Source organism: Papio anubis, chromosome 13 (assembly GCF_008728515.1).
Source record: "Papio anubis isolate 15944 chromosome 13, Panubis1.0, whole genome shotgun sequence".
Classification (NCBI taxonomy): domain Eukaryota; kingdom Metazoa; phylum Chordata; class Mammalia; order Primates; family Cercopithecidae; genus Papio; species Papio anubis.
The window spans coordinates 1,533,294-1,553,001 of NC_044988.1; the positions used below are offsets into that span (position 1 = coordinate 1,533,294).

Sequence of the window (19,708 nt, forward strand, 5' to 3'; positions counted from 1 at the left end):
TCTTGGGTATTTCTTTATAACAATGCAAAACAGACTAACCCAGTGGTGTATCCTTGAAGGGGCCACAGAGTCTGTTGATGCTGCAAAAATCTTAGCCCACATTTATGTGTGACAAACCACCTCTGTGGCAGGCACTGCTTTAAGCATATCTCAACTCATTACATCCTCACCTTAGCTCTGTAAAGTAGATTTGTATGATTATTATCTTAATTCCTATTTGATGAATGAGGAAACTGAGGCAAGAATTGATTTAGTGACTTGCTCGAGGTTACACAGATAGTAAGTTTATTAGTATCTATTGTTGCCTAATGAATTACCGGCAGTTTAAAGCAAAGTACCTCTAGTGTTCTCCAGATTTTGTGGGTCAGGAATTGCGCACAGCTGAACTGAGTGATCGGGCTCAGGGCTTCTCATGAGGCTGCAGTCCAGGTGTCACCCAGGGCTGGGGTTTCATCTGGCGGCTTGACTGGGGAAGGATCCGGTGCCAAGCCCGGTGGCTCTTGGCAAGTGGCTGTTCTTGAGCACCGTTGGAGCCAGCACCTCAGTTGCTTGCTGATATTGGCCAGAGGCAGCCAGAGTTCCTTGCTTCCTCAGCCTTTCTGTATGGCTGCTTACACATGGTAGCTTGCATGCTGAAAGCCAGCCGGAGAGGGAGCCTGCTGGCAAAGAAGTTACAGACTTAGGGAACATCACCACAAAAGGGACATCTCATCATTTTTGCCATATTCTGTTGGTTACAAGTGATCTCTAATCCCTTGCACACTCAAAAGTGGAGGGACTGAACACAGACAAAACACCAGGAGGCCAAGATGGCTGGAGGCCATCTTTGAGTCTGCCTGCCACAGTAAGTGATGCACTGTATTTGAATGCAGGCATCTTGGAACTGAAACTTACATATCTACCCACTGTGCTTTCCCCTGATGATGGTTCTCCTTGAGCACCCAGATCCTCGATACCTGACCCTTTACCTATCCCTCTTTCATGTGCCCTTATCCCTAACTGCAGAGACTTTGTGAGAAGTAGCAAAGCTTCTGCTGGCTTCAAGCCCTCAAGCTGCTGGTAAATTGAGGAAAGGCACATTCTCATATCAAAGGATTTCTAAACTCTCCAGCCCTTATCAGACAGTGTCCCAACAGGAAGCAGAAGGCACACTCAAATTAGCATCATAGAGGGGAGTTTCTCTATAAATGGACTACATATCAAGTGTGGGCAGGTGCAGTGGGGCCCTGTAGGAACCCCAGGCCACAGCAGCTGAGCTGTGGCTGGCACCAGATCCAGTGGGGTAGGGGAAGGAGAGGTTATAAGAACCGAAATGTGGAAGGAGAAAGTTGTGAGGAGGACGCCCCCTCCAGAGGTGACTTTACAGAGTCGGGGGATGCAGAGCAATGAGAAGTCTCACCTTCCTCTCTCCCCTTGAACTCCTGCTGGGGCTCCCCCTGACCTCTGGCCAAACTCACCCAGAAGCCAGAGGGCCCAGGAGTTGTAGAGTGCAGTCCATGCAGCCACGCAGGCAGGAGGGGCTGGCAGGTGTAGAGTGGGTTTGGGGGTGATGGAAGCAGCACACAAGGACTCCCTGCATGTGGACGACCCTTTAGCAGGTTCTCCTAGAAGGTTTAAATGTTCACCCAGCCTTAACTTCTTGGGAGAACTTTAAAGTATTAACAGCAGGGAAAATTAAGCACCAATTTAAAAAGGTAATTTAGCCATTTCCAAGTGTATTAGTCCATTTTCAAAGTGCTGATAAAGATACACCTAAGACTGGGCAATTTACAAAAGAAAGAGGTTTAGTTGGACTTACAGTTCCACGTGGCTGGGGAAGCCTCACAATCATGGCAGAAGGCAAGGAGGAGCAGGTCATGTCTTACATGGCCAACAGCAGGCAAAGAGAGAATGAGGAAGACACAGAAGCGGAACCCCCTGATAAAACCATCAGATTTTGTGAGACGTATTCGCTACCACGAGAACAATATGGGGGAAACCTCCCCCATAATTCAATCATCTCCCACTGGATCCCTCCCACAACACGTGGGAATTATGGAAGTACAATTCAAGATGAGGTTTGGGTGGGGGCACAGAGCCAAACCATATCACCAAGTTTAAGTGGAAATGTATGATTTAAGTCATTAAACACTTAGATTGTCCCAAACTCTCCGGAGCACATCTGTGGCTCATGCGAAGCAGGCCTACTGCTTGGTGTAATTCTAAAGCTCCTGATAGGTTCCCACTATAGACCCAAAGCCCAGAACTTAGTGTATAATAACAGTACTATGATTATTATTGTAACAACTATATAGCAATGTACCTTACAGATCACTAACTATTATCTATTTCAGGGAAGCCATAGGTTTCACTGGAGCTTAAGGGAACCATCAGAAACAAGGAATTCATAAACAGGATTCAGTGTTTGCCTGGCATGGGACCACTATTTTTGCTGGTCCTCCTTTTTCCAGACCTCTGTTTCATTGAGAAATGTTGTAGAAGGTTGGGATGCGTCATCCATGGCAGGGAACATTCAGCAGCCTACACAAGGATGCGTGGAAGACTCCAGTTGACATGGGACGATATTCGTCATATATAGCTGAATGGAAAAAAAAACTTACAAAAGAGTATTATAGTGAGATGTCATTTTTTGAAGAAATATTGTGTGTGTGTGTGTACATGCATGTATGTATTTTTAAATCATGAAGAAAAGATGAAAATGACACAAACAGTTAACTTGGCAGGTGGGACTCCAGGTAACTGTCATTATCCTTTTGCTTATTTGCATTTGATAAAAGAAAAATTTCAGCCAAATTAAATTTAAAGGAGGGTCATTGAGCAATGAGTGATTCATGTATGAAGCAGCTTCCCAGCCAGAGCAGGGTCAGGGACTCCAGCGCAGACATGTGGTGGAAGAAGATTTATGGACAGAAAAAGGAAAGTGACCTATGGAAAATCTAAGTGAGGCACAGAAGCAGTCAGATTGGTTATGGCTTGGCATTTGCCTTATTTGAATAGAGTTCAAACAGCTACATTTGATTGGCCAAAACTCGGTGATTGGCACAAGTGAAGGCTAAGGTCTGATTACACCTATAGTTGTTATAGTTCACGATGTACAGAAAAACCTTTAGACCAAACTTAAAATAGGTAAGGAGGCAGCTTCAGGTGAAACTTGATTTAACACATTTTTTAAATGAACGTGTATTTATCATCTAAAAAAAATGTTACGGTATGAAAGAAAATCCCTGCCTACAACACCTTAGAAACAGACTGAAGCCCCAGGACCACCACAGAGCGCAGCCACAGAGGCCCTCACCATCTTGCATTCTCTGCTTCTCGTGCAAAGGAGACCCTCAAGTCCACTCTTGGATTCCTCACGGCAGCCCTGGACTCTCCTAGTGCTTACTGGAAATAAGGCACTGCTAAAGGCAAGGGGGGAAGAAAGACTGGCCCCAGCATCTCAGCAGAGAGGACTGGGGACCTGAGATAAGCCTCCCTGGACACGGCAAGTCCGTGTAAGCCAGCCCTGTGTGCCATGACCTTTTCTCTATGACTTTACATTCTTCCCTGCTATGCCCTCCCCCTTACCTCTAAGGGTGGGGCTAGTGGTGATAGTGCTGGTACAGATTCTGGAATTCCGATCTTACAACTTCAGCCAGGCATTGATCTCTGCCTTCCTCATCTTTCACCTCCTATTTGCAAAATGATGATGCTGGTTCCTAGTCTAGGAAACAAAGAGGCCCTTTAAGGTGTCTTTGGACTCTACCTGCACCCCCATCCCTTCCAGCTGGGCTCCAGATGACACAGATTAGCCAACGCTTTCTCTGCCCACAACCATTGCCAGTGATCCTTTGGTTAAAGACATCCCCAGATCATATAAGGTCTTCTCAGTTTCCAGCAAAGTGCCTGAGTGACCTCATTCTGGAGACGTACAATCCAAGCTCTCTGCCTGTCCCTCACTGGTGTGAAAAGCACTCTTTTGGGAAGTCTGTTTTCCATGGTACTTCTCTCCTGAAGATAACAATCTTCTCCCCTTTTCAGGTGTCCTTCCAGTTTTAGATTCCATTGTGTTCTCTAGTGAGTTTGTAAACATTCTCTTTGAAGAAATGTTTCAGATTGAGGAAGGCTGTTAAAGCCATGATCCTCCCGAGGACAAATGGATTCGCTTCTCAGCATCTTTTTCTGACCTCCCTTTGAAAGGATGGAAGGCTGGGGATATTTGACAGCTAGTGGTCTAAGTGTTATGAGGGATTGGACCATACTTTTTTTCTTTCAGGTATAACTTCTCTCATTGGAATACCTTCTCTGTCTCTCAACTTTGATATTCTTGCACCAGAGCGGAACAAGTACAGCCAACCCCAAAGGCCTGGGTTGGTGGGGATCAGGAAGTGTGGTGGAAGCCCCTGCCTCCCACAGGCTGTGAGGATGATCCCTGCCTCACACCAAAACTCACACTGCTCCAGGTGTTCAGAAGCCATGCCCATGGGCTGACAGAGATCCTCCTGAGCTGTGAAGACCAACAGAAGGGTGGGAAGGGAGAACAAAGACAGGATGTGGCCAGAGACATAGTCAGGTGCTAATACCCAGGGCAGCTGCACCTTTAGAAGGCCCCACCCACACAGGGGCAGGGGCGGGACCTGGCTGGGCCCTAACTGGGAGCTCATCAGCAGGGGGAATGAGTCATGTGAAAGGCTCCACCGCTGAGCAACAATATTGAAGACAGCGTGTGAAATGGTTCGGGTGTTTTGTGCCCTCCAAATCTCATGCTGAAATGTGCCCTCTAGGGCTGGAGGTGGGGCCTAGTGGGAGGTGTTTGGATCATGGAGGTGGATCCCTCATGAATGGCTTGGGGCTGTCCTCACTCACTCTGTGACTTCACAAGAGATCCGGTTGTTTAAAAGAGCCTGGCAGCTCTTCTCTCTCTCTCTTGCTCCCTCTCTTGCCATGTGATGCACCGGCTCCCCTTAGCCTTCCACCATGATTGGAAGCTTCCTGAGGCCTCACCAGAAGTAGTTGCCAGTGCTATGCTTCTTACACAGCCTGCAGAACCATAAGCCAAATAAACCTCTTTTCTTTATAAATTACTCAGCCTCAGGTATTCCTTTATGGCAACAAAGAATGGACTAACACACTGTGGTTCTGCCATGAGGATAAACTCTTAAATCAACAAAGTAAAATAGAGTCTGGAAACATACCTGTATGTGTATGTTTAATTGATTGTGGACAAGGTTGCTAGTTGACAGGGAAATAATTGTCTTTCAGCAAATGGTGCTGAGACAAGTGGATAGCCACACACAAAAGAACAAACACCATATACAAAAAATTAACTCAAAATGGATCGAAGACCTAAATGTAAGATCTAAAACCATAAAAATCTTAGAGGAAAACCTAGGAGTAAATCTTCATGACCTTGGATTTGGCAATGAAGATACAGTCTGTATCTTAGATATAACAGTAAAAGCATAAGCAACAAAGGAAAACAATAGATAAATTGAAATTAGAACTTTTTTGTGCTTCAAAAGACACCATCAACAAAGTAAAAAAAATAACCCAAAGAAAGGGAAAAAATTTGCAAATCATATATCCAATAAGGGACTTGCATTGAGAATATATAAAAAATTGTTGCAACTCCATGATAAAAAGCCAAGTAACCCAATTGAAAAATGAGCACAAAGTCTGAATAGATAATTCTCCAAGGAAGGTGTATACAAATGGCACATGAAAAGATGCTTCACATCATTAGTCATCAAAGAAGTGAAATCGAAACCACCTCACACACACTAGGATGGCTAGAATAGAAAAGTCAGACAATAGCAAGTGTTAGCCAGGAGGCGGAATCTTCGGAGCCCTCATACACTTTACTGATGGTAATGCAAATGGTGAAGCCAGTTTGGAAAACAGGCTGGCAGCTCCTGAAAGGATTAAACAGAGTTGCCATATGACCAGCAATTCTACCATTATGTCTATACCCCAGAGAAATGAAAACAGGTGTTCCATCAAAAATAGCACAAATGTTCAGAGTAGCATTGTCCATAATAGCCAAAAGGTGCACATAACTAAATGTCCATCAGTGGATGAATGGATACACAAATAGGGTATATCCATGCAATGGAATGCTATTCAGCAGTAAAAAGGAATTGTAGAGGGCTTGAGAGATTTGGGGGCTCATCAAGGAAAAAGTGGTGACCGTGAGAGGTAGTGACACACGCAAGCTTCACCTTGCGGTGCTGGGACACCATTGCATGAGTAGGGAACTCCCTTGCTGCATGAGACTTTCAAGCGGCTTATGGCGGGGGCGTAGGGGGATGCACCTTCCAGAAGGGGAGGAGGCAAGAGAAATGGGAAGGAGGCCAGAAAGGAGGCTACTGTGCCTAGGAGCTGCTGCTTGGCAGCATGGCGGGGAGTCTCTGGGTCCGAGAGCCTTGGAAGGTAGTAGCACCTTGGGACTGTTCTTACAACCATGAGGCTCAATCTTATCAGTGTCCAGCAGGTAGTGAGTGAGGTCTCCCGGGGAATGCAAAACAGGCAGGCCCTAAATGGCTAAAAGTCTGCTTGTTTCTGCAATTCTCAAAACAACTGGATATGTACATTTCTGAGTTTGATGCCAGTGGGGTTTTGAGCTTAGAGGTCTCAGCCTTCAGCGAAGAGATGAACAACCTAGGAGCCACCACTCAGAAGCCACCTTTGGCTCGTGTGTGTAAGAATGAAGTGCTGGTGTGTGCTACAACGGGTGACCACAAGCAAACTGTGCTAAGTGAAAGAAGCCAGACACGAAAGACCGTATACAATGTGATTCCCACCAAACGTGTAGATGAGGCCGGCAAATCTACAGAGCAGACAGGAAATCAGTGGCTGCCAGAGCTGGGCGCAGAGTGGGATGCGAGGGGTGAGAGCTAAAGGGTACAGCATTTCTTTTTAGGGTGGTGAGTGTTCTGAAGTTGATTGCGGTGAGGAGTGCACAACTCTGTGCATGTATTAAAAACCATTGAATTGTGCACTTTAAATATGTGAATTGTATGGTATTCAATCAAGGCTGCTCCAAAGAGAAAAACAGATGAAAACTTAAAAACAAAAGGCTCCACCCACAGGCTGTTTTCTCCAGCACTGAGGTCTCAATATTAAATGACACACTGGCCCTTCTTCAGTGAGGACACAGAAGCTGCTTGAATAGTGCCCTGTTGAGTGAGGACACACGCCAGCTCCCCAGCCTGAGTCCCCAGGTCTGGATTTGTGGGTGAGGTCAGCCTCGTACCCAGGCTGATAAGTAATATTAGACCGCATGCTTCTTTTTTTAAAAAAGCTCAAATGTACAGAAATTACAGAAAAGGTGCAGGAATAGTATTAATAAAAAGAACACCGATATGACCTTCACCCGGGTTCACCCATTGTTAGCATTTTGCAGCATTTGCTAGACTACTCTCTATTCTCTCTCTCTCTCTCTCTCTATATATATATATATATATATATATATATATAATCTATGTATCTGTCATCTTTCTGTCTTTTTTTTTTTTTTTGAGATGGGGTCTTGCTCTGTCACCCAAGTTGGAGTGCTATGGCGGGATCTTAGCTCACTGCAACCTCTGCCTCCCAGGTTCAAGTGATTCTCCTGCCTCAGCCTCCCGAGTAGCTGGGATTACAGGCATGTGCCATCACACCTGGCTGATTTTTTTGTGTTTTTAGTAGAGACGGGGTTTCACCGTGTTAGCCAGGATGGCCTCAGTCTCCTGACCTCGTGATCTACCTGCCTCAGCCTCCCAAAGTGCTGGGATTACAGGCGTGAGCCACTGCGCCCTGCCTGTATCTGTCATCTTTCTAGCATCTATCTATCTATCTATCTATCTATCTATCTATCTATCTATATCGTCTATGTATCTGTCATCTTTCTAGCATCTATCTGTATTATCTATGTATCTGTCATCTTTCAAACATCTACCTATCTATACCTATCATTTATGTATCTGTCATCTCTCTATCTATCTATCTATCTGTCTATCTCTATCATCTATGTATCTGTCATCTTTCTAGCATCTATCTGTATTATCTATGTATCTGTCATCTTTCAAACATCTATCTATCTATACCTATCATCTATGTATCTGTCATCTATCTATCTATCTATCTATCTATCTATCTATCTATCTATCTGTGTATCTATCTATATCATCTATGTATCTGTCATCTATCTATCTATCTGTCTGTCTGTCTATCTATCTATCTAAGAGAGAGAACACAGGGTGTGTTTCTGACCTCTCAATGCTATTTCGCTGATTTATAAGTTTATCTTTGTGGTAGGGACACACTGTTTGATTACTCTTGCATGAAGGTGGTACCTTTAGTCTCACTTATTCCCCCAACAAACAAACTGCCACAGTCAGTCCCCAGCCCAGGCCCTGCCCTTGCCCCTAAGGATGTGGTGCCTTTTAAAGGTGCTTCTTCCCTGGGCATCAACCTGTGGCTGTATCTCAGTGTTTCTCGTCCTTTCCAGCCTCTCTGCCGACTTTCTGTTGGCCATTTCGCAGCTCAGGAACATTTCCATGGTGTTGTCCTACAAGCCCCTCTCAGAGGGGATGGATCCGAGCAGGAAAGGCTCTGTTGTGGGTTGAATTGTGCTCCTCATATGAAGTCCTCACCCCGAGGAACTCGGAATGTGACCATCTTTGGGGATAGAGGCTTTACAGAGGTCATCAAGTGAAGGTGAGGTCACTAGAGTGGGCCCTCTTCCAGCGTGACCAGTGTCCTTATGAAAAGGTGGACACAGAGATATGCTTACAAGAAAAGGGGAAAGGTGGACACAGAGATATGCTTACAAGGAAGGCCGTGTGAAGGGAGAAGACGGCCATCTACAAGTCAAGGGGAGAGATCTTCCTTCATGACCTCACGAGGAACAGCCCTGATGATGCTGGATCCTGTGGCTCTCGCCTCCAGACTGGGAGACAGATCTTCTGTTGTTTGTGGTGCTTTGTCACAGCCACCCGAGTAGGCTCCTTGCTCCCCCTCCTGGTCCCTCAACCACAATGTTTCCCCTTTGCCTGGATGAATATTTCATTTGAAAAGTGGCATTGGTTGGTTTAAAAGAAAAGTTTGGAAGTTCCTTATTCGCACCCACACTTCTCTCAGACAGGCTGATGCCCACTGAAATGCTCTCTCTGAAGTTACAGAGTCCTTTCCTGTGACTCATCATTTGCTTTCTTGGAGGATGAAGAAGAAAGGAAGGAAGAGAGGGAGGGAGACTGGACCCCAGTCCCTGTGAGGCTGCTGGTGGCTGGTGAAGGAACAGCATAGCTGCGTTGGCTTTGCAAATCAGCACAACCAGCCACATCTCATTCTGCGGCAGCCTCAGGGAAGCAGACGGAGCCCTGTGTGTAGCTGCAGCGTGGCCACTAGCCTCCTGGGTGCAGATGCAATTGCCTAGCTCAGCATTTCCACCTCCATGTGCTCCTGGGCCATCCCTGCCTTCCAGGATGCGCTTGGGTGACTGGTCACTGGATTCCTGGGGACTGTCAACTCCTAGAGATTCTGAAGCAGCTGCTGCAAGATTATGAAGCCATTTGGTTTGTTTCATTGTTTTCCCTCCTCCTCTCCTCTCTTTAAATCTTTCTTGCTCCCTTGTCTTGCATATTTGTGATGGATGGAGGTAGAGAGATTTCGGTGTTTTTGGTTTTACAAAGCTCTGGATCCAATCAGTGTTGCCAAAGATAGGATCACATCTTCTCCAGAAGCTTTTCGTAAGTTTCTCATGTTCATTATGTCATGTCCCGCTCCCTCCGCCAGAAAAGCTTGCATCAGCAAAAGCTGAAGTTGTTGCACGTTATTACTGGAAATGAGTTAACTTAAAACATGCTTGTTTAGGGAACCCACAGAGGCCGTGCTTTTGTACTGACTCCATGCCAAGCCATTGTTTCAGTGTGGGAGCCTAAGGCTGCCCTCGTGAAGTCATCGGTCCTGGGTGCCATAAGGTACACACAGTCTCATCACGCCAGTCTGCTTATTTCGATGACATCTACTCAGAACCATCACTGGGCTTCCTCTTCACCCTTATTCTGTGCTCCTGGTAGAAGGGGCAAGGAACACTCTACCTCAGGAACAAAGGTCACAATGGAGCCAGGTGCTACCCGTCTCCTGACAATGCTATTATGACCAACGGTGCGGCTGCGTCCCACTGTGACTTTCCCTACAAAACAGGCAGTGGCCACTTTGGCCTGCAAGCCTCCTTCCTTCCTTCCTTCCTTCCTTCCTTCCTTTCTTTCTTTCTTTCTTTCTTTCTTTCTTTCTTTCTTTCTTTCTTTGTTTTCTCCTTCTTTTCTTTCTTTCTTTCTCTCTCTCTTTCTCTTTCTTTGTTTCTCTCTCTTTCTCTTTCTTTCTTTCTCTCTTTCTTTCTCTTTCTTTCTTTCTCTCTCTTTCTTTCTTTCTCTCTCTTTCTTTCTTTCTTTCTTCCTTCCTTCTTTCTTTCTGTCTTTTTTTTTTTTTTTTTGAGGTGGAGTCTTGCTCTGTTGCCCAGGCTGGAGTGCCGTTGCGGCTATCAGCTGCAAAAGCTCCATGCTCCGGTTCCGCCATTCTCCTGCCTCAGCCCCCCGAGTAGCTGGGACTATAGGCGCCTGCCACCACGCCCGGCTAATTTTTTGTATTTTTAGTAGAGATGGGGGTTTCACTGTGTTAGCCAGGATGGTCTCGATCTCCTGACCTCGTGATCCACCCATCTCGGCCTCCCAAAGTGCTGGGATTACAGGCTTGAGCCACCGCGCCTGGACTCTTTCTTTCTTTTTTGAGACAGGGTCTTGCTTTGTCACCCAGGCTGGCGTGCAATGGTGTGATCACAGCTGGCTGCAGCCTCGACCTCCTATGGCCTGGAAACCTCTTGTTGATAAGTCACTTCACCTCTCTGAGTCCTCGTGTCTTCATCTATGAGTTCTCCAAATATCTCCTGTGGCCTTTCAGTTTGCAGGTCCCAAGCAGAGTCATTGGAACAATGTGATTGGAATCCCCACCCGCCCTGAGGTGGCGCATCAGCCCGCTCTTACTGTGTCTCCTGGAGTCCTGAGTGTGTGTGTGACTGTGTGTGTGTGTGTGTGAATACAGTATACACATCTGTGTGTGTGCACATATATAAGTAAATAATCCCATAATCCCTCTGCTCTGCATGGCCTCCTCATCCGCCCACCCACCTCTCTGTGTTTACCCCACTAGTCTACACTGACGTCAGGGCCCCACTGCTCAAGCTCTACACAGGCGGTTCAGTGTCACGGCTCAGTTTCTCCATGCAGGTCCCACTCACAGTGACCTCCATGCCTCAGCCACCTGCCCTCAGCCCCTGACTCCCCTGACCCCCAGGAGAGCCGGTTCCGTCTCTACCTGCCATCCCTGCCTATCTCCCCATGGCCGGGAACACACCCCTTCCCACGGCCCTGTGCTTGGAGCCCAGATGCTGTATTTCATCCCATTCTGTCTCCCAGCCCCCAAGGGAGTGACGCTCTCTGGTGAGGAAGGCTTGATGTCTTCAGGGAGCTGCAAAGGAGATACCTGAGCCTGGATGTGCCACTCCCTTCTCACGGCACACCCGTGTCCCACCCCCCCAGTGTGCTGAAGGCCTCCCTCACCTGGGGAAGGTTCCTACTCAGGGGATTCTTTGCACTCCCATTTCCCAGAGGGTCCCAAGTCCTTCGGACATTTTTGAATCTCACTTGTGGCTTAAGTTCTTTTCAGTGGAGTCCTAGGAAATTCAGGACAGACAACTGGACTCCAGTTTATGTGACCCTGAGAACTTAGTCACAATTAAGATGGTTTTGTCTGCCCAGAGCACACAGAGGCCCCCCTGGGAACCAACACCCAACTCCACATCCCACCAACTCCGAGTCTCAAGTCATCCAAGACACTCCCTCTCTCTTGTAAAACGAGTTTTACTCTATTGTGTCTCACTGCCTTGCAGCTCTGAACTCCCGTGACTCCCCAACAATAACTAGGGGGAGGAACAGCAAAGTATTAGAAAGACCTTCCTTGGACTCACTGGTGTAACCGGGAAAAAAGGTATAAAGTCTGTGACAATTCTAAACACCTGGCTGTATGCAAGAAACTCCAGATTTGGGAGTATAACATAGCCTGTGTTTTTGGCTACTTCTAATAATTAAACCTGAATCTGTTTCACCAGAAGCAAGAGCACTAGTGGGCCTGGAAGAGTGAATGCAGAGCCGTGTGGTTCCGGGCTCACTGTGCAAAAACCCAGAGCTCACCCAGAACCCTCCTTCCAGCAAGGGGCTTTGCTGCACCAGCACTCATGACACCCAGGGCTTTAGCCAGTTAGAGTCACGTTGCGCAACTGACATGCCCGTTCTCCCAGGCCGGAGTGACTACAGGTGTATCACTTGTCTACTGCTATGAGAGAAACCACCTCAACACCCAGAGACTTACGATGACGACAATCAATTATCACTCTTGATTCTGAAGGTTGGTTTCTCCACTGGTTCACCTGGGCTCACTGACATGGCTGCATTCAGCTGGAGGGTCAGCTGGGCTGAAAGGTCCAAGGTCAACTTGGACCTTGGAGATCGAGCCTTGGAGATCACATAACCCCACTTCTGATGCAGCCTGTTGGTCAAAGCAAGTCACATGTCATGCCCAAATTTAAGAGGAGGGGAAAGAGATTCCACTTCCTGATGGAAGTCGTGGCAAAGTCACATCACAAGGAATCATGGGCTAAATTGATGTAGCCATCTTTGGAAGTGGTTGGAGTAGCAACACAGGCGTGAAGTCCTCCTGACCACTCCTGGCTTTATGGGGAAGACCCTGCAGGAGAGGCCAACATCGCTCTCTGGACGAAGGCCTTCTTTGCAGGAAAAAGAAAAGTACAAAAGGACTCTGACATCTTTGGTTTGGGGCTCAGAATGGAGTTTCTGCCTCTAACTAGTTAGAACTATCTAGGTTGCAAGTGACAGAAACCCCATTCAAACTAGCTTCAGCCAAAAGGAGAAACTACCGTGATTGTGGATCCCAGTGGCAGGAAGGCGGCAGCCTTGTGCACTGTAGGAAGCAGAGGCTCCATGCCCCAGGACTCTTCTCGCCTCTGCTTCCTGTTTCTCTGGAGCTCTGGCTTCCTTCTCTCTGGCTGTGGAGTGCATTCCTCCCTGTGGTGGCAAATACAGTTCCCAACAGCTGCAGATTTTACAACTATCGGCAAGAAATAGACCCTGTCTCCTGTGTAGTTTCAAGTTGAAATATATTGGGGAAAGAATTCATTAACAATGGGTTGGCCGGGCGCGGTGGCTCACGCCTGTAATCCCAGCACTTTGGGAGGCCGAGGCGGGCGGATCACAAGGTCAGGAGATCGAGACCACGGTGAAACCCCGTCTCTACTAAAAATACAAAAAATTAGCCGGGCGCGGTTGTGGGCGCCTGTAGTCCCAGCTACTCGGGAGGCTGAGGCAGGAGAATGGCGTGAACCCGGGAGGCGGAGCTTGCAGTGAGCCGAGATCGCGCCACTGCACTCCAGCCTGGGCGACAGAGCGAGACTCCGTCTAAAAAAAAAAAAAAAAAAAAAACAAAACAATGGGTTCAGGGCTTGTCAGTAGAGCAGTGAACCATGGGCAGGGGCAGGGGCAGGGCCAGGTGATACTATCGAAGCTGTCATGGAACCATGTTGGTGGAGCATGGCAGGGCATCCGGAGGGAAGGCGTGAGCAGGCAAATCCGTGGGCATCCACTCAACAGCCTCGGAGTGGACAGGTGGGAGTGGCTAGAGGGACAAAGCCTAGGGTCAGGCTGCCTGTGCTGGGGTCTCCATTTCACCACTCATTAGCTGAGTGTCGTTACTAAATCCTCTGTGCCTCCATTTCCCCATCTCTGAAATGGGCATAGGAGTTCTTACACAGTTTGGAGGATAACAATGCGTTCATATATGTGTTACGGTCTTGATATCTGTCCCCTCCCAAACTCCTTTTGAAATTGAATCTCCAGTGTGGCAGCATTGAGAGGTGACTGGGTCATAAGCACTCTGCCCTCCTGAATGGGTTAATTCATTCATGGATGAATGGATTACTGGGTCAATGGACTGGTGGATTATTAGGGAGGGGAACGGGTGGCTTTATAAGAAGAGGAAGAGAGACCTGAGCTGGTGCTCTCAGCCCGCTCGTCATGGGATGCCTTGCACCACCCTGGCACCCTGCAGAGCCCCCGCCAGCAAGCGCACCCTCACCAGATGCACTTGGATTTCGCAGCCTCCAGGAATGTCAGAAATAAATTCCTTTTCTTTATAAATTACCCAGTTTCAGGTATTCTACTACAAGCAATAGAAAACAGACTTAAAATAATATGTGAATCAAATCTTCTCCAGCAATGCCTGAGTCCATCGCGTGTGCCCACGATGTGTTAATCGTTAGTAATAAGAGGAACGGTGTTGATTCTACTGATTACATTGATACGCTATGATGCAATATATAGAAGTCCAAAAAAGTCTGTTTTTGTTTCCTGGAACCGAGATGATTAATTTGGGGGAAAATGTGTATTAAGGGTCTTTTGTCTACCTCAGAACTGCTCCCCGGGCGTTCACAGGAGAGGCGTTCCCCTCTTTTGTGCACAGATGTATAAAAGGCTGCCCCATGCCAGCCACTGCTCTGCAGATGCCGTGGGGAACCAGGGCCGACTTCCTGCAGCTGAGTGCCGGGGAGTATGCCGGGTTTCCACGTAAATGTGCTTTTCTAGGAAAGTAAAGTTTTCTCAGGCCTAAGGTTGTGTCAAACACAGCAATTTTTAAAAATGTCACAGGAGATGGCCTGAACTAGATTTTGGGCTGCACACCACAGCAAACCTTCACTTCTGGTATATTCAAGTTGTTATTTTCTTCAGTTTTCCGAAATTCCCTCGAGTTCTGCCACCAACCATCCACCCAAAATTAATCTCCTTTATTCTGCTGTGGGTCAAAGGAAGGAAAAGATTTTCCGAGTGATTCTTTGGGCAAATACCATGGACTTAAATCTGCACTCAGGTGCGATTCATACATACTTTTCTCCTCTCCATTTCCAAAATGAACTTTCCTGGAATCATCTTTGGTGAAGAACAGTCTTTATCTCTGGAGAAGGCGCTCCCGGAACAGCTACCATGTTTTACTATCCTCACCGGGTCACCAAGGCCTCCAAGGGCCAAGTCCGGGGCCCCCAAAGTAAGCAGGATCCACAGACCCTCCTGCGCCCTTTGGGGACAGCTGAGGGGGGCTGGGTGTCCATCCCTTTAGGAAAATATTTGAACACAGCTGGTACCCTCTTTCCTGCCACCCATGTGGTTGTGTTTTTAAATATGGCTTGAACTTGAAGCAGTTTCCATTTATAAAAATTCCTTTGCAAAATGTTCTTTCCAATAACAATATTCCCATGTGTGCCTTTGCTTCTGATATTTTTCTTATAAATTAATCTGCTAAAACAGAGTCCTCTTGGCCTTTGGCTTTTGGTGTCCGCAAATGATCCCGCCCCCACCCTGCGGTTTTGGGACCTCCTGCTTTGGCGCTGGGACCCAGAAAGTGTAGACCGCCTTCTTTTCATTCCTGGGAGCTTATCTTACAGGATTTCCACAGTCTGTGCAGTGCTCAGGGCCAGATGTGCGGCCGCGGCCTCCACACAGCCTCCGAGGCTGCTGGCCCCGAGCAAGCCCAGGCAGGTGGCCTCCAGGGGCACCGCGCACGCCCCTCCTGCTCCTCCCCACCGCCTTTCACCTCTGGGAAAAGAGAAGACAGGCTGCCTTCTTGCTTTGTGTCCTCAAATACCAATGACCCTGCTGCCGGGGTTCCCAGTTTGGGCTCAACACAGGAGTCACATTTCAAAATCCCTGAGCCAGGCCCCACCCACTCCCATCAGAGGGGACCCCATAAAGGAAGGACCCCAACAGGAGGATGTTTGGAAGCTCTCCATGACTCCGAGGTACCGCTGCAGTTGAGAACTTGTCCCGGAGGACACCCCACAGTACCCCAGCCAGCATGCAGGGGGACTTGCCAATAACTGATCAGCCCAGTAGGGGTTTGATCACGGGACTGGGTTTCTCCCCCTGGCAGAGGGCTTCTCTCTGCCACATGAGGATTCAGTCAAGTGCATGGCTTTGTAACTGGAGCTGTATAATATTACTCACTTCCAAACGGTGGCAGGCCTAGAGAGATGACCAGTGAACATTACGAAATGCCTAAATGCCTGTGGTCACTGCTGTGGCATCTAGAACCACAAACCAATTTATTTTTTATTTTGTCAATATTACATTTTTCTAGTATGAAGAAAAAATGAGGCACAAACAGAAATGTAAATACATATACATAGATACGCATATGCTTGTACTATATGTGTATACATGCATATATGTAAATAGATACATTTTAATATATACACATAATATGTAAATACTTATATACATATATATGTCTGTACACACATACACACACATCTAGAAATGATTCCAGAAGGACATTGGCTTGGGTTTGAACTTTGGAAAGGAAGACTGATACTTTAATACTCCTTTCCAGAAGCAACAAGCATCCTTAGTGGGAATGCTGGGGTTTTTATAGAAAGAAAACCATAGTGAGATGGGCTGAATCAAAGAAAATCTTCTGCAGCCAGACACAGTGGCTCACACCTGTAATCACAACACTTTGGGAGGCTGAGGCAGGAGGATTGCTTGAGCTCAGGTGTGCAAGACCAACCTGGCTGGGCAACATGGCAGATCCCCATCTCTACAAAAAATACAAAAATTAGCCAGGTGTGGTGGGACATATCTGTAGTCCCAGCTACTCGGGGGGCTGAGGTGGGAGGATCCCTTGACCCCAGGAGGTCAAGGCTGCAATGAGCCGAGGTCGTGCCACTGCACTCCAGCCTGGGTGACACAGCAAGACCCTGTTTCAAACAAAACACGAAGGCTCTTTGAACTTGACAGACAGTGTAATGTTCAGGGTAGAAAATCATTTTGAAACGTGAGGAGCGTGGCAGGCCCCTCTGAAGGACTCCTGGTCTAGGGACCCCAAGGTCTGCTTGATGGCAGGGCCTTCGTGTTCCTCTGGCTCGCTTGTGTGGCAAACACCCGGCATCTGACCGGTGCTCCTGTGATATCCGCTAGAAACAAACAAATGAAACCCAATACTTTTGAATTTCTGTAACAACATTTTTCAACCAGGTTTCAAGTTTAGAGGTAAATTTCAAATATTAAGGCCGGGCGCGGTGGCTCAAGCCTGTAATCCCAGCACTTTGGGAGGCCGAGACTGGCGGATCACGAGGTCAGGAGATGGAGACCATCCTGGCTAACACGGTGAAACCCCGTCTCTACTAAAAAATATACAAAAACTAGCTTGGGCCATGTAGGTGGCGGGCTTCTGCAGTCCCAGCTACAGGGGAGGCTGAGGCAGGGGAGAATGGCGTGACCTGAGGCGGAGCTGGCAGTGAGCTGAGATCCGCCACTGCACTCCAGCCCGGCGACAGAGCAAGACTGCCTCCAAAAAAAAAAATTCAAATATTATTCGTGTGAGGCCCCCCCCCTCCCCACTCACGTACACACCTTCCCACAGTTCCTTCAACCCGTTTAACTGGCTCTTTTCCTCCCTGATTCTTCTTTTCTAAAACGCTATCCTGACAAAATCACTGGAACACCTTGATCTATAACGGCAAAAACGATTTGAAAAGACAATGAGGATAAAGAACCTTTTTCTGGGTTCTCATAGGAAGGGGTGCGACCCTAGTTTTTCTGAGGTATGAGCCTCTCATAAAACAGTTGTGCAACTGGCTACTTCCTACCTATAAATGGGCATTTCAGGGAGACAGGGAAGCTGTACACACACACACATTTATAGAGGAAAGATATTTTTAAAATGTTTCAACCAATAATAATGTAAAAATACCCAGGAGACTTGTGATGTGGAGCCAGAAGGAGTCTATGAGGTGAGGTTATGTCTGCCCCAGCCCCCTTTGAAGCACTTAGAAATGTGACAAATATAGAAAAAAACCAATAATCCAAAAAGGTGGGAAAGGGGTAGGGAGGTCTTTACCCTCGGTGACTTGGGCAAGCTCTGTGTTTTGAAGGAAAAGCGAAGTGTGAGTCTAAGTAAGAAACATTTTAGCACTTGCAGGCAGGGGAGGTTTGCAGTGCTACAGAGAGCCTGAATTATTTTGAATCGTAACATTTCATAGCACAAGAACACCCAAGATTTTGCATACTAGATTAACTAAACCAATGATGCTTTGTTACTTTGTAATAAAAAGTCTTTATCTCTTGAGAAAACTCAAGCAATTTGTCCTTGAGTGCTGTATAGGTCTGATGGAAACCCTTCTGCTTCCTCTGTCTGAATGGGGACTGAAAGGCTGGCAATCAGAATTGAAGAGACCCGATTTTCTGGGCAGAAATGTTTGGGTTTTTAAATGCCCCGTCCACTTCTACAGACCTGCTTAGGACACTCACAACTTGCAAATAAGACATGCTCAGCAGTTTATAAATGGGTTGTGTGCAACTTTGGAAACATGCTTGGTTCTTCAAGCTTGAGCCCTGACCTACGCAACGTATTCTATGCTTCAGCGTCACTGAGCTCACCGTTCTGCTAGCTGTCTCTGTCATGCCTTCGCGCATTTGCCTATGCGGTGACTTCTCCCTGGAATTGCCTTCCTCCACATCTCCAGTGAGCAAACACCCAGTCTTCTTGCGAAACCTGGTGTCACCTTTGCTCTGAAGCCTTGCCTGATCCCACGAATAGATGTCATTGTCCTGCTCACAGAGCACGTAAGCGCACTTACCCGTTAGTATGTATCTTTCCACACGTCTTCCCCACCAGCAGGCTGTGAAACCCTTCAGGGCAGGGATGATGCTTCATTCTTCTGTGTATGTCTGGGGCCTGGACCAGCACCTCTTGGGTTATTGGTCTAGGAGTAATCAAGCAGGAAAGTTCCAGCAAAAAGAAGTTCCAGTAAATGAAGGAAAAAGACGTGGAACCCAGGAAATAGTGCCTACATGAGAGTGGTAACAGCAAGTCCAGGAATAACGGCTGTGCTGCGGACCCTGCTCTCGGCCACAGAGGAGGAGGCCTTTGTGAGGAAGAAAGAGAGAATACCTGATATGACGGAGACTGCAGAGACAGGAGGAGAGGGAGGCTGACGCTGTGATGATAGCAGACAGTACAAAAACAAAGCCTATTCACAACTCTAGGAAAAACAAAAAGCTTTATAAGAAAAGAAATGATTCATTTCATGAAACTAGAGCAAACAATACCCACATAGTCATAAAAATAAAAATTTTGAGAACCAGGCACGGTGGCTCACGCCTGTAATCCCAGCACTTTGAGAGGCCAAGGTGGGTGAATCACGAGGTCAGGAGCTCAAGACCAGCCTGGCCAACATGGTGAAACCCTCTGTCTACTAAAAATACAAAAAATTAGCTACACGCAGTGGCAGGTGCCTGTAATCCCAGCTGCTCTGGAGGCTTAGGCAGGAGAATCGCTTGAACTGGGAGTTGGAGATTGCAGTGAGCTGAGATCATGACAGAGTGAGACTCCATCTAAAAAATACATATATATAGAAATTTTCATTCTTAATTTAATGACAATAGTGATATACCTGTATCAGGAGAGAGATGGCAAGGACACAGGTAACTAAGTTAGGGCCAATAAAGTCTGCACCGAAGTTGTTGGTGGGACTTATGAACATGCTCCTTAAAAAGTCAAAAAACCGGACATCCCCCTTTTCCTTTCTCCTGCCTCTTTCTTGCCAGACGTGGGGACTTCAGGGTTGCTA

General features: G+C 47.2%; 1 long non-coding RNA gene across 1 annotated transcript; it reads right to left on the reverse strand.

Annotated features, from left to right (window-relative positions):
* Positions 1-16,860: 16,860 nt before the first annotated feature.
* LOC110741476 lies at positions 16,861-19,063 on the reverse strand. The gene is made up of 2 exons (XR_002517716.2): positions 18,716-19,063; positions 16,861-17,050 (listed from the first exon to the last, which is right to left on the reverse strand). It is a non-coding gene; the product is annotated as an uncharacterized LOC110741476 (long non-coding RNA).
* Positions 19,064-19,708: the final 645 nt, after the last annotated feature.